The following is a 15,963-nucleotide window of genomic DNA, read 5'->3' as shown; positions in this document are numbered from 1 at the left end:
TTATAATAAAAAAATTCTAAATTTTTTGGTATTCTTTCAAACTTTTTTAACGTTGGATGGAGAAAAAAAAATTGAATCAGATACCCCATAAGCTGTCACGTTGCTTCGAATAGTTGGAGATTTCTGCAGCCGACCGTTGGGCGCTTTTTGCAGGGCTGGACGCATGTGCCTCTCTTGTGGTGCACGTGCCAAAGGTTAAAAAAAAAAAAAAAAATCTTCTTCATTGACGGTAGGCTGATAGTGCCTTCAGGCAGTAGCACAGGCTGGTCTTTCTTTTGAGATCACCTCGGTTTTAATGGATCCCACTATTGCATGGGCTATATTTGCTTGGTGTGAGGGATTTTTTCAGCCTAGGCCCCATTCTGCCATGGTAAACCCAATGGGTGGAAATGCTCTTTAAAGCTAGATATTGTGCACAAGGACTTTAATAAAGAGTCTGATTCCGCAAAGCATCAACAGAAGTCAAGCACAACGCCATAAATAAAATAAAAATATATAATAACCAATTTAATGCTAAAAGGGCAATGAAGGAATTTCATCTAACTAATTAAGTTAAATAAATTACAGCTGTCAGGTTTGGGTTTTTTTTTTTATATTTTTTTTATAGAAATTAAATGGTATAGTGTTTATCTATGTGCTAAGAATAGGTATATAACTAAATTTCTATAAATTAAAAAAAAAGAAAAAAAAAGAGTAAATTGTCGTACACCCCTTCAACTAGGAACCTAATCGAACTTAACCCCCTGAACTAAAAAGTCAGCCAACTTAAAACCCGAATTAATTAAATTGGCCAATTTAGCCCTTGCTGTTAAGTTTTTTGAAATTTCATCCATTTTTCTGTTAGTAATAAGGGTAAATTGTAATTTTGAATAAAATAATGTTCAAATACATAAAATCAAAAGAAATAAATAATAAAACCAAAATGATAATAAAATAACATTATTTATAATTGTAAAGATTAAAAATAAATTTTTTTATAAAAAAGAAAAAGAAAAAAGAATCCACTTTCTTTCCCACAGCCCTACCTCGCCAACTGCCACAACCATCCTCTTCCTCCTCCACCTACCCATCCTACCCTCATCCCCCTACCACAACCCATCTCAGCCACCCAATAGCCCTCCTTGCTGCCATCCTTGACCGCCTTAGCCCAACATAATTGGCACCTTAATTGGAGCCGGGGACTTCGAGAATTGGGTCCTCACCTTCTCCGAGCGCCATAATCAACTGTAGGCATTATCAGTTATTTTAAAGGCCTATTTCTTCCTATTGCATAACAAAGCGAGACAAGTATTCATAAAGGGAAATTCCCCAATGGACATCAGAAGATCCAGTAGAATGATATAAATTACTTATAACAAAGATGTCAATCCCTTAAAAACCAGCTTAAGAGAAAATATTCTTTTGCAACAAATTCTATTGCAAAGATGGAAATTCAAATTCTCATCAATAAATATTGCTTCACATTCTAGAATGCAAAAGAGTTGCAAAGAGTTCAAAAGGAAATTATAACGGGCGCTAAGTGCCACTGTAAATACATAGTTATTGTCCACATAACACTTTTTCTCAATTTTCACCTTTTTTTCTCAATTTTCACTCTCTTTTTCAGCTCTCTCTCTTTGCTCTCTCTCGCACAACTCTCTCTTGAGTCTGATTTTCCTGTTACCAAAGTCCCTATGCTCCCATGTTTCCTCCCTAGTTTTGTGACATGTGGCACATAAATTAACAGGAGTTTAACTCTGTTAACTCTCTTTCAGCATTTTTTTCTTTAATTAAAAGAATTAAAATATATTATATTAGAATACACGTTTGACAACAACACTTTGCAGGCCACTTCATCTTCTACGCTACACTTCAACCCCTAAATCTTCTCAGCACTGCAAAACTCAGCCACTTCATCTTTTCTACTCTGCTAAACTCAGCCCTTGCGCATGGTTTGTTTTTTCTACTTCCCTCGTTGGCTGCTGGTTCATCAAGTAAGCATGCTTTGCTCTTCATTTTTTTTTCTTCTTCCTTTTGATTTCTGGTTTTTTAGCATCATATGCAAAACTTAGCTGCTTCATCTTGGGTATATAATTATCAAATGAATTGCGTAACGGGTATATAATTACCAAAACTCGGCCCCTGCATATATTTCGCTCGTTGGCCACTGGTTAGTGAGGTAAGCCAGGCTCTCCTTCATAATTTTTTCCCCCTTTTTGGTTGCTGGTGTTGGAGCCATCACACAAGAAGCTTTTAAACGATTAATTTGGATAATTATATACCCATTATGCAATTCACTTGGTTTCATTATTATTTTTTCCAGAAAAAGAGAAGGAAGAAGGTTGATTTGGCTGAAGCATACCTCCAGCATTTTGGTTCATCAGAAGTTAATTCCCATCCTGCCTTTTAAATTGATCCTATTTTCAAGCTATGTCTCTGGACACTTGGCTACAAAGGCAATTCTGGGAATTTTTGGGTGTCCAAAGAAGTTTTTTGGGTGTGTATCAAAAGCTAATCACCCTTATATATGTATGGATGAATGCTTTATTGGGTACTAATAATTTGGAATCTGTTAAATGGTGAAATGGTTAAGAGTGTTGGTTAGATGGGGATGCTGTCCTTAATGTTAAACAACTGCTTATGACTGGAGCCTTGTATGTTGGTCAAACTGTGTAAATGCTATTATTATGTTATATATCCAAAGTGCTTGCCTATGTAGCTCATGTCTATGAGTCTAGCTATTTTCATTGTCATAATTCATTTCAGATTTAAGCATTTAGTTTCTTGAAACATTGTTACTAGTTGTGGGTTCTATTCTCTAGCCCAATGTGTGATTTGTAATTTCTGGATACAATGTGCATGTTTGCTTAAAGCAGATACCAGAATGTAAGTGTAGGTGGGTGTGGGTAGTGGGGGATCTTTCGTGGTTGACATCTGGCTTCTATTTGAAGTGGTTTATTCTTGAGTAATGATGCTTGTAGATTCTGTAAGAGTACAACGGCCTACATCTAAAATCACTATGGACACAAAAATTGATTAGAATCTGTAACTTGATTTGTAGAAGGAAGAGAAATTAGAAGAGGTGCCTGAAATTACCCTGAGTATACCTAGATATTGATATTGAGGGACAAAACTTAGGTACAGCTTCATGTCAATACTATTACATGAACTACCTTCCGCCGATTTCATATTGGTTTCCTATTCACTAATAACTTCTATTTTAACTTTTACATTTGCAGGTAGAATTGTGATTGGATTATATGGTCAGGTTGTACCAAAAACAGTTAAGTTTTACATACAGGCCATTTCATGTTGGTTTGTTTGTGACAAATGAAATGGCAAGAGAGCAGGGAAATATTCTTCTACTATAGGCCAAAAGTTAACAAAGATGAAGCTCATAGCCCAGATGATGTTCTAGTGACAAAAGTGCAAAGAAGAAGGGATCAAATTCTGGTGAAAAAGGTTCTAGTGGTAGTCGATGTTCTAGTGACAAAAGTGCAAAGAAGAAGGGATCAAATTCTGGTGAAAAAGGTTCTAGTGGTAGTCAAAGTAGTGAAGGTGGGCATGGTAGGCAGGAAGTGAACATTGAGAAGTCACCATTGTTGAGGTTCATAGTGATGGGAAGGAAATCCTGTACTATAAAAATTATGTATTATTTCTCCCTAGAAATCTTTTTTATATGACCCAAAATTCTATGAAGTTTGTACGAGGTTCTGCATTATTAACATCATTTTGCATTCTTCTTCATATTCTAACATGGAGAGAGCTTACTGGAAAGTATGCACCATGATTAATGACTTTCTGGATTAAAATGCAAGTAATATTTTCATTGAATGTAATACTTTAACACCTTAAGAAGGCAGAGATGCCAAATATCAGAATAAGTTCAAATGCCAAGACAGGACAAACATAACAAACATTCTAAATCAAAACAGAGTTGTAACAAATTATGGAACCCTTGTCAATTTAGAGCTAAACAACCCAAATTCAACATTATGATGCTTGGAGACTCTTGTCAATTGAAAAAGGTAGACCTACTTCAACATTATAATTCTTGGCCTTGGCACTTGTGAATTGAGAGCTAAACAACCCAAATTCTCCTTCCAATGGTGATTGTGCCTACACTCATACATATATATATATATATATGTCAAAAGAGCAAAATATACTCAATCAAGTAAATAATTATGATTAAGAAAAGTTTTAACAAAATGCAATGAAGTACCTGCAACAAGTTGACCATGCTAACTGGAAATTCCATGCTTAAATTATTGACAGCAACAAGTTCCTACAATTTTTTGTAGTAGGAACACATATTGAAGCTACAGGGTAATAAACAAACAAAGATGACATTAATAATGAATTTATATAATACCTGTGAAAATTTTGATAGAGGTGTTGGAACAACTTTCATAGTAGGAACACATATTGAATCAACACTGCTTGAATGTTGCAACTCTATTTTTTGAGTTCTTCTCCAAAGCACTTTTTGGCCTTTTAGAACTACCAACAACTCTTTCTTTAATTTTGATTCCTCTAACTTTAATGATATCATCATCAACATTAATACACTCATTTAACTCAGATCTACTATTAATTACTGGTGAGATCACTTCAGACGTTTCTTGACTTGATTTTTCTTTCAAACATGCATCCACCTCGTCAAAAGTCTGGTTCAATCATCGTATAACAATTTCATATGCCTTACCACACCCTGCTGCCCTTGTTGCTAATTGAGTATGCAACCGACACAACTCTCTATAACATCTTACAATTTCTATCTTAAGGTCATTTGTACTTGAAGAGGAATTAATTTTTGCACTTACAGTCTTCACATTTTTTGTCCATCTCTTCAAGATGTACTGAGCGGGGATACTTTTAACATTTCTTGTAGAAAGAACCTTCAAGGCATGTGCACATAAGATTCCTGCAAACTTGAACTTCTTACAACTACATAAAGTTACATTATTTGTTGAGTCAAATGTAACTGTATGTTGCCAATTCTTTCCATACGGGATAACTTCATACTTGTTGATTGTTCCCATCTCATCATTGAAGCGCAAAGCACAATCATAAGCCTTACATAGCTCATCCTGAAACACTTTAAACACTTTTGGTGTATACACATTTGCTGCATGCTTCAATATCTCCACGGAAAATGACAATGTTAGGGAACTTTGAATTGCTTTAAATTTAGCTTTCAACTCTTCGTAACAATGATCTTAAACCAACCTTTGGAAGTGTTGAAAAAATCTGAGCAAATCATATTTGTAACTAACATATTTTTTTTTATACAACTATTCATGCTTTCACTCCACTAGATAGTAGTAATATCTGCACAAAAAGTTTGTCGCCCATAAACTAAAGCCAATTTCTCCCTTATTTTAAACAAGCGACTCAACCAATCATTGGCCACGAGTGTATATTTTTCAAGCATACTATTCCAAGCATTTAGAAAATCATCTTCATCCTCATAATCATATATGCAACTACTAAAATCTTTGCTAAAATCTTTGAACTTTTCAAAAACACCGCTAAGGTGTTTGGCTGCATTATGATAGATGTGCCAAATACATAAACGATTAGATGTTTTTGGCCATTTTAAAGCTTGCTGCAGACATTGCTGCATCTTGGTCTGTAAGAATGCTCTTTGGCTTTTTTCCAGACATGGTCTTCACAAAAGTATCAAACAACCATGTAGTTTGAATTGTCTCATCATATAATAATGATGCACCAAATATAATAGTTTGCTTATGGTGAGTTGACACCAGCAAACATTGCAAAAGGTCTTCCTTCTTTATTTTTTCCATTGGTAGTATCAAAACATACTACATCACTAAAATAATCATAATCTACCATCATCCTCGCATCAGCTCAAAAAATATTAGTGATTAAATCATCTTCATCCACTTGTATAGCATAAAAAAAAAAATTAAGATCATTCCATTGCATTTGTTGCAGATACTCTAACATATCAAATGTATCTCCTAACTTCATTTCTCTTATTCGTTTTGAATGTAAGTAGTTCTTGTAATCATCAGGAATAAATGCAAGACTTTCCCGACCACCAGCTTGTCTACTTAAAAATCCAAGAGCTGCTTTGGGAGCAATTCCTGAATTATCAGCCATATCAACTTCAGCTATTTGTGCAAGAGTGATCTTCCTATGAGACCTAAACAAATGAGTCTTAGACGAACTTGTAGTCACATGGTTATGCTTAGAAACAAATTCTATGACAGGATACTTCTCATTCAAATGACAACTAATTTTCATCCTTGCTAAGCATCCACATCTTGTCTCAACACGATGATATTTCACATTAGAAACACGCTTATCAATTTCACGCTTACCTTCAGTGAAGCAAACAAAAAGCATGTCTCTCAACTGGCCACTTTTGAATTTGTGACAACTACTTCTTCTAATACTAAAACCAATATTGTATGCATATGCATTGTAAAATTTAAATGCTAAGTCTTCTCTCAAACTTCATCCCAATCACAGGAATTAGTTGTTTTCGAATGCTTAAATGAACCAAATCTATTTTTTCATTACCTTTCATAGCTTGTGATGACTTTTCGTTGCTTTTACCTTATGAAATGTTCAAGCCAGGGCTTGTTTCACCTTCTTCATCTTCCATGCAATTATTATCCATATTCATATCCTTCGAAAATTGAATCAAACAAAATTTATACATCTAAAATATTTTCCACAACAATAAAAATTACAATCAATTTAATAAAAATTAAACATAGCTAAGTATTGTACAATCATATGTTCATATTCATATCCTTCAAAAATTGAATCAAACAAAATTCATACATCTAAAATATTTTTCATAACAATAAAAAAATTACAATGAATTCAATAAAAATTAAACAGAGGTAAGTACTGTACAATCATATGTTCATATTAGTTAATGATGAAACTAGAAAATGGACGTAGATGAAAACCAAAGCATCGAGCTCCAATCCCTTATATTTAATATCAGAAAAAGTAAACCAAAACACGCAAACTATCAAAAATTTGTGAAAAGAAAAATCAATATATTTTATATTAGTTGTTACTGTATATGAAAACGAAAAGTCATCACAAGATTGAAACCAAATGAATTTGATTCAAATGAATTGCATATTGGGTATATGATTGTCACAAGTTATATGTTTATAAGTTTTTCATACGATGCTAAAAAACCAGCAATCAAAAAGCAGAAGAAGGAAACATGAAGAGCAGAACATGTTTACCTGATGAACTAGTAGCCAACGAACGAACTAGAAGAACAAACCATATGTAGGGGTTGAGTTTCGTAGAGCGAAAAAGATGAAGTGGTTGAGTTTTGCAGTGCAGAGAAGATGTAGGGGTTGAAGTATAGCGTCGAAGATGAAATGGCCAGCAAAGTGTTTTTGTCAAACCTGTATACTAACATAATATATTTTAATTCTTTAATTAAAGAAAAAATGTTAAAAGAGAGTTAACAAAGTTAAACTCTTGTTAAGTTACGTGCCACATTGCACAAAACTGGGGAGGAAACATGGGGGCACAGGGACTTTGGTAACAGGAAAATTGGGCTCCTCTCTCTTTGCTTTCTCTCTCTCTCTCTCTCTCTCTCTCTCAGTTCTCTTCCTCTCCCAACACTCTCTATCGATCGCTCCGCGAAACCCATCTCATCCTCTCATCTCTCTCTTCTGAATCGCGAAAACCCCTCTTGACCCCATCCTCTAGGTCTGTCTTCCGAATCGCCTAAGGTAGCAACTGCTTGCAATCTCGAAACTTAACTCCATCATTGTTGATTACTTTGGTTCTCTGCATTTAGTCTTGATGGTTATTTTCTTAATCTCTATGGGTTTCGCTGAAATTGGTTTTATTTTGATTGATATGGGTGTGGTTTGAATTTTCATGCTCATTCATATTAGTTTTACCAAATGGGTTTAGATTTTTGCTCTGGATATGTGAATCTTGAAACTTGGGATTTTCCATTTGATGTAGTAGATTTGTATTGTCTGATTCTGATGATTCCTTGTTTGAAATCGTGAGTGAGTTTGTTCTTTGTCGAATGATTCTTGCATTTGATTTGGGATTTGCTTGTTTATTGTTGTTGTTATTCCTGTTGTATTGCTGTTGTATTGTCGTTGTATTGATGTTGTATTGCCTGTCTATTGTGGTTTTATTCCCGTTTTATTGTGGTTTGAATGATTTTGGTGATTTATGCAATTGGATTATGTGTTTCTTTGTTGTTTTCTTTCATCCAAAGAAGGGAAATTGTAGGTGTTCATTTATAGTCTCTACATTAGGCACATGAATCTTTATAGTTTGCTTTGCAGTTGCAGTAACTTTTTTATGTCTCTAATTTGTACACAGATAGCCATTTATGCTACTATACAGGCAGAGTCCATAATTGTTCTTTTGATGTTCCATTTGTATTGTATTTCATATGTTCTCTTTTTGTTACAGATGTATATCAGTATGGTGATGAGTAGATTTTAGGAGGCACTGATTCAGTTGGCCTAGTTCTTTTAGCATTTTACCCCAAACCCTATATCATGTTTATCTCTGGGGCATGAAATCCCTTTGACACTTGGGTGGTGTTCGGTTTCTGGATTGATGTACATCCAAATTTGGTAAAATTGAATTTAGATAAGAGTGGAGTGTGGAGAGAGTTCGAGAGTAGATAAGAAACTGAAATTTGGTAAAGAGTGCAATTGGTATTATTTCACATTTCAGGGGATTGATAGTTGATGGGAATGCCCATTTCATTCCAAAGTTTAATCCAATAAATCAAACAATGTCTTATAAATAGCATTACAAATGAAAATGATGTATCAAATGAGATTTCTGGCATTTTTGAGCAAACCTTATGGAGAGAAAATATAAGAGAATGAAATAGGATCAACAGCTTATGGTAGCTAGAAGGAATTTGTATTTTTTCTGTCATGGCACACATTGGTGAATATACAACTTATGTATTGCATATCAGGTGTCTATTGATTCTATGTTGTACTATTATCACTGATATACCTCTTGCCTTTTGCTTTGACCTGCCTCTATATTGTCTATTTAGTGTTTTGTTATTGTGTATATACATATATTTCAATGGCTTAAAATTATTCGTTTCAGTGATGTAGGTATCAAATTTTGGTATGTAATGATCAAATCACATTCATGGCCAGATGTACACTTCACAATTATGAAGTTGTATTTTCCAATTCTTAATGCTCAAACCCGCCATGGGCATGGACGTTAACAACAAACCACAAGCAACCTCTTAGTGCTAGACAATTGCACCTTAAATTCAAAGTGGATGCTATTTGTCAGACAATGGCAACTGAAGAATGACCCATCCGACTACTATATGTCCTCATATGCATACTATCAACTACATTATTTTTCAGTCCTCTATCTTCTATACTTACGGGTAAGAGAGCTAGTTTGAAGGTGTTACCTCACAATTGCACTTCATAAAAAATTTGGACATCATCATTATTCTCAATCTTTATGTGCTTCGACTCCTTCGTGACTATCAAAACTGAGAACTTTAAGCAAACCTTGTCTTCCCTGTTGTTTGTATTACCAATCTTATGCACACGATCCAACAGTTCAGCAAATGTGATGGTCCGTGGTACTTTTATGCCTTTTGAGTCATCCTCTTCGTATTTGCACATCTTCTTTGAGGTTACCCATTTTCCATTGTAGCAACCAGATAACAATTGTCTCCATTTCTGACCATGACAAAACAACATTTCATTAACACATGAAGGCACGAGCAAGTCACTACAATAAAACCAAAATAACCATACAATACAAGATCAATACAACGACGAGAAACTGCAATACAACCACAATAAAACAGCAATAAAATAGCAATACAACAGTAATATATCAGCAATACATCATCAATAACAACATCAATAAATCAGCAGTAAACAAAGAATCATCATAATAATACAATCCAAATCTACTACATCAAATAGAAAATCTCAAGTTTCAAAATTCACATATCCAGAGCAATCTAAATCCATTTCGTAAAAACCCATATGTATGAGCATGAAGATTCAAAAACACATAATCCATAGCAATCAAAATAAAACAAATTTCAGAGAAATCCACAGAGATTAAGAAGATGACCATCAACACTAAAGTAATTAATAATGAGAAACCTAGAAGACAACCTATTGGAGGTTGGTGATGGAGTTGAGCTTCTGACAGGACCCAACCAGAATTCCCCCTCTAAACTCGTGTCAAATCCTGTTACATATTTCGGCACCTGAACGATGCCGGACCTACTACTAACTTTACACCTCTCACTCATAAATTAAGAAGAAAAAAAAAGGGTCATGACTTCACAAGGCCTCCGGACTCAAATTCAGTCCTAAGTGGGAAATATCAAAGCAACTACTAGGGTTAAATTTACAAAGTTAGTTTCCAAATAAACAACGAAAACAGAAAATGAAGTTTCCTACTAGATAGCTACGAGGACTTAACCAATGCCATAGTAGCTTACGTGGTCGTCCAAACTCTGAGCTATCTACTTCCTAGGGGCGCAAAGCAGTAAATGCGTGAGTGGACAAATTTTTTTTTTTTCTTGAAAGTAATTATAAAGAACATACTAACCCCTCTGTCTTCGCAAACCTTTGAAAAAATTTACTAAAACACAAGAAAATTTATGTACAGGAACAAAATATAACAAATACACATGTAGGTAAAACGATCTCGGAAATAATTGGAAAGTAAAGTTTCAATTAGTACAATCTGGTATTTCAAACAACATTTAAATCCAAAATATTGAGTAACTCAAAAATATAATTCAACAAAAATCAAGTTTCAAACCATTCTTTGAATATAATAAGTCAAGCAAGCTCAAAATACAATTCAACTGAAATCCAGTCTCAATCCAATTCATACAAAAGCTCTCCACCCAAGTATACTTATAAGGAAAACTGGCCAACCTTGTGTAGTACATTGGCAGGGTTGACAGGACCCGATCCCAATTCCACTTTGGAATTCGAGCCGAATCCTGTGCGTGTCCGACACCTGGCGAATGTCGGGCACAAATGACCTTTTTACCCTTCCTGTTACAACTACATTTAAAACTCCTCTTAGACTCCTGCCGAAAATTTAGCAGAGTTTCCCCTGTAATTTGTCCAAACCCAAAAATTTTCACCTGTTAAACAAGCTAATATTCTTACACCAACTGCTAGAATAAGTCAACAACACAACCAACAGTTCAGGTTTCCCACTATAACTAGATATCAGAGCATTTACTAATAATTTACAAGATTTTAAGTACTTTACAACAAAATCCTACGTTTCTTGGGTGGCGCGGGAGCTGGAAGAAGGCCCGTGGTGGATTCCTGTGTACTTCTACTGCCTGGGGGCGAAAAACAATTTGAAAGTGTGAGTGGACAAAATAATGTTCTTAAAACAAGTTATAAACATAGTAACCCCGTTGTAAATAGGTAGGTAAAGCTAAAGTTTGACTGTAATCAAATACAAGGCATTCAAATAAACATGTATATGTATACGTATCTATGCAGATGTAAAACATGCACGGATATCAGGAAACTTGTATAAAATGACTGAAAGTAATAATTACATAAAAGTACTCAAATTCTTTTAAAACTACCACCTAGGAGTATCCCTGTAAATTCGTCAATTCCCCTAGCAGGTCTTGGCGACACACAGTCTATCCGAGCCGCAAACTGGCAGGATTCAGGGGACTATAGTCAGCCTGATCCGCTGGCAGGTCTCGATGATACACAGTCAACTCGAGCCGCTCTGGCAGGATTCAGGGGACCTTAGTGAGCCTGATCCACAATCCTGGCAGGTCTCGGGGACACAAAGTCAGCAGAGCCGCAAATCCTGGCAGGTCTCGGGACACCAAGTCAGCCGAGCCTCAAATCCTAGCACTCACGGTCCGAGCGTCCCCGAAACTCGTGAGGCAATGTCAAGTGCACTAACGAAACTGAAAATAGACTGGATGTCTGTAGACATCGGTCCAACTGAGGGTAATCACCGAAATCGGGTACATGGTGGTTTAAAATAAACTATTTAGAGAAGTCTGAAAAATAACTATAATCTAAAACTATGCTGCTTTTTTATCTGATGCAAGTCTCAAACTCTGTTTTCTATAACTTTTTAGCATGTGCAACTAAGCAGCATAGAATTATATAAATATTACTGCACAAATCATGCTAGGAAAACATTCAATAAAACTTATTCAAGATCAAATATGAAATTTATTTATAAGAGTCGTTTAGAAAAGAAAAGTCCACTCACAGCTGGTCCTAGCTAGCTGGACCTTTTGAAGGTCTCTCCTGTGGTTCAGTCTAGCCTCTGGTGCCTGATTAACCATGAAGATTAAATTAATAAAACTGCTCAATAAAAGAATTAAATTAAAAACCCTGACCCCTGGCTCTTAGAAATGCGTGCACTCATTTTCAAGTCAATCATATGCCCATTTTAGCATTTTAGACAATTAGAACGGTCTTAAAAGACCTGAAGCTTTACTAAGCGAAAAACTGCCAGACCGGCCAATCAGAAACCCAATGGGGTCCACAATCTCCGATGGCCGATCTGGGATTCTCTAGACATTCCTCGCAAAGAAATACCCATATCCTGCGAGTTTGGCCGGAAACGGACGGTCGGATTAGCCAAAATCGCGTTATCGCTTAAAATCCAACCCTAGCCCCAGGGTTCGCGATTTCGGAGTATCCGGAACTCCGATTCGCAATCCGTTGAATCCTACACGATCATGAAATCATGTAGAACGACATATCCAAAGTTGAGTGCGATCCAACTGCTCGACGATACTGCACCCAGGAATCGCGCAATATGGAAAATCCGTTCGGGGCTCAAACGGACTCCAAATTGAGATCCTCGAAATCCTACGCGCTCATGACAACACGAGGATCGCAAAAATACACAGAGTCACAGCACTACCCTCACCCATGCGCCGCCACAAGCGCGGGTATCTTGGGTGTCCAAAGGATAACGGCTCGCCGGAAGAACTCAAAACCAAGACTCCAAACTCCTATCCTAGGTAAAACACCCCATTTGGAGTCACTTTTGTTCTTGGACATACCCCAAAAAGTGGCCGGAAATGGCCGATCACGGAGGCCGAAGTTCGACCGATTTTCAATTTGAAAATCGAGTGATCTACGGCTAAAATCGATCAAAACCTATCCAAACATCAGCTAGAGCACGAAAAATAGGTGAGAATCCATACCTTGCTCAAAAAATTTGGTTGAGAATTGAGGGAGAACGAAGGGTGAGAAGTTTTGCCCAAAACTAGCGATTTTTCCCTCGATTCCGGCGACTGGCGAACGGCGAGCGGCGGGCAACGGCTGGGACGTGACGGCGGGGGCGTGGCAGTCAGGTTGGCACCGGCGCCGTGGCTCGGGGTGGTCGGTGGCGGCGGCTGGAACGGCTGGAAGGAGAGAGGGTGGCGCGGGTGTCGCGCGGGAGGAGAGAGAGAGAGAGAGAGAGAGAGAGAGAGAGAGAAAGGTGAGGGGAAGAGAGAGAGAAAATGGATAAAAATCTGACTTTTTGTCCAAATTACCGTTTTACCCTTCACGGTATTTTGACCGTATTTTCTTCGTTACAACTCCGATTCGAGTCTACTCCGTGTCTACGGACTCGTTTCGTCGTGCTCTACGCAACTGGGTAAGCGAAATTGTCAAATTCCTTCTCAGTCAAAAAGTCAACTTTTTTCTTATTTTATAATGTGAGGGCAAAATCGTCTTTCTTCTAGAATAAATTAATACTAATTTTAAGATATTTTGTTTTGGATTATTACAAGGGTGGCAGGGGAAAAGCTTGGCTGGACACCCACATAAGCAGTTACATGCAATTCACTGGCCGAATACCTACAGAATAACTAATAATAGCTGAGAAGTGCATCATTTATGTCCCTAAAATATCCTTAGAGCTTATTTATTTATTTTGGTCTACTATATTTTTAATTTGTCGAATAAAGTTTAATATTATTTTGCATTGACTTTGGCCAATTTTCTGCAGGCAAATAATATTGGAATTATGTGGGCAGCTTACTGGAGTGCAAAAGAGATGAAGTAAAAGAGAAAACTAAGCTAATTGATTGGAGACTCATCACGTGCTAAGTAAGAGACCATGACTTATCAAAAGAGGAAGCTGATGTGCATGCATAGGACTATGGAGAAGTTAAATTTAAGGAGGAAAATAAATCCTAAGTGGTTAGGGTTTCACGGATATAAAAGGGAGCTACTTGCTCTGTCTGAGATATTCTGCTTTTTGGCCCAAAACGCTTTGTTTTTCTAGAGTTATTTTTCTTTGTTATGGAGAACTAACTCCCTAGCTCAGGCTAGGGGGAAAAGCCTTCGAGATACTATGTGGTTTCGTTAGTTTGATTCTAATGGAGCTTTAATGTTAAATTCTTATTTATGAATTTGTTCAATTTAATTTTAGTTTTTCTCTTTGATTGATTGATGGGTGCTTGATAATCTTATTCATAGGCTCAGTCAAGCTTTTCCTACAGTTTAGTAAAAACATCCATGCTTTTAAGATTTGACAAAAATTAGTAGATTGCTTTGATTTCATTCAAATTATTTCTTGATAGGTTGTTGCTGTAGGTACAGGTTATACTTGAAATTCTCTCTAAACGAAATTAAATTAGGTTTTAATTGTGAACAATCATAGTGAGAATCAAACTAATGTGATTACCTATGTATTTTGAAGGTGGAACCCCAACGTCTTAGTGTTTTATTATTATTGAACTTTCTTCTAATCTTTTAATCATATTCTTCTTGTTGCAATTATCTTACATATTTTGTGCACTTTAACACCGCTCTCTGTGGATACGATACTCGACTTACGAGATTTACTATTGCGCGACACCTACACTTGGGTTGAGCAAGCAATAACCTACTGCAGGTACATGCAAACCACTGGGCGGACACCTGCATATTCAACACAGGTACATGTGATATACTCTAGCTGGACACCTACAAAGTAGTCTCTATGTAGGTATATGCAATTCTAGTCATGTGCATAGACTTTACTGAAGGCAATTGATACTTTCCGAAGGCAACTGAGGATGGGTACCAAGGGTGGGTTTGAAATTCACTTCTCGACACTTTAACATAAAAACTCCCTTTTTCACAAATCCATTTTTCCAAAACTCTTTCCCAAATCCTTTCTCGGTTTTCTCAAACAATACAACAATCTTTCCAAAACCAAACTAATTCCCAAGTATGCATCACGCTTAATTAAATAAATAAAAACCTCCCTTTTTAGACCGTTAATAAATCCCCAAATTTCACTATCTTGATTCAAACCATTTATAATTCTTTTCAAATTGTTCTCAAACTAAATTCGAAACATTAAACCACAATTAAATCATTTCTAAACATTTAGTATCAACCAAAACCAAATGATCATAAAATAAACGCCATAAACAATGCATTTCATAAAACCATCATAGCAGGAAAAATTATTTGTAAAACAATGTCCACTCACACACGGTCCAAAGCACAATTAACTCTTCGCAGTTTTGTCCAGAGCGAATCGTTGCGCCTGAAAACCTACCGAGAGAATACTAGGATTAACTTGATAATCGAATCCAACTCCGAACTTTAAAGAACAAACTCTAGTTCCCGGGACTCAAAACTATAAGCCCGTCTTTTAAAAAAAAGTCCTAGGGTCATTTTAGCGTTTTCCAAAGGATAAGATGGTCTCGAAAGACCCCGGGTCAACTATACGGTGAAACCTCCCATACTGGTCAATCGGGCCCATGGGGCCCACGACCTCCGATTTCCAATATGAAAGTTCTTATGAGTCCAACAAAGTCGACTAAACAAGTCCTGTAAGTTTGGTCTTGATCGAGAGGTCGGATGTAAGCCAATCGCATGATCAGACGGTGATTGCTTCGCTTAGTACTAGAACCATTGATTTAGAGTATCTAGGACTCCGATTATTGATCCATAAGTTCCTGCACGATCCTAAAGGTATAGAGAA

The sequence above is a fragment of the Prunus dulcis genome, unplaced genomic scaffold (assembly GCF_902201215.1).
Source record: "Prunus dulcis unplaced genomic scaffold, ALMONDv2, whole genome shotgun sequence".
Lineage (NCBI taxonomy): Eukaryota > Viridiplantae > Streptophyta > Magnoliopsida > Rosales > Rosaceae > Prunus > Prunus dulcis.
This window is presented reverse-complemented; position numbering follows the sequence as displayed.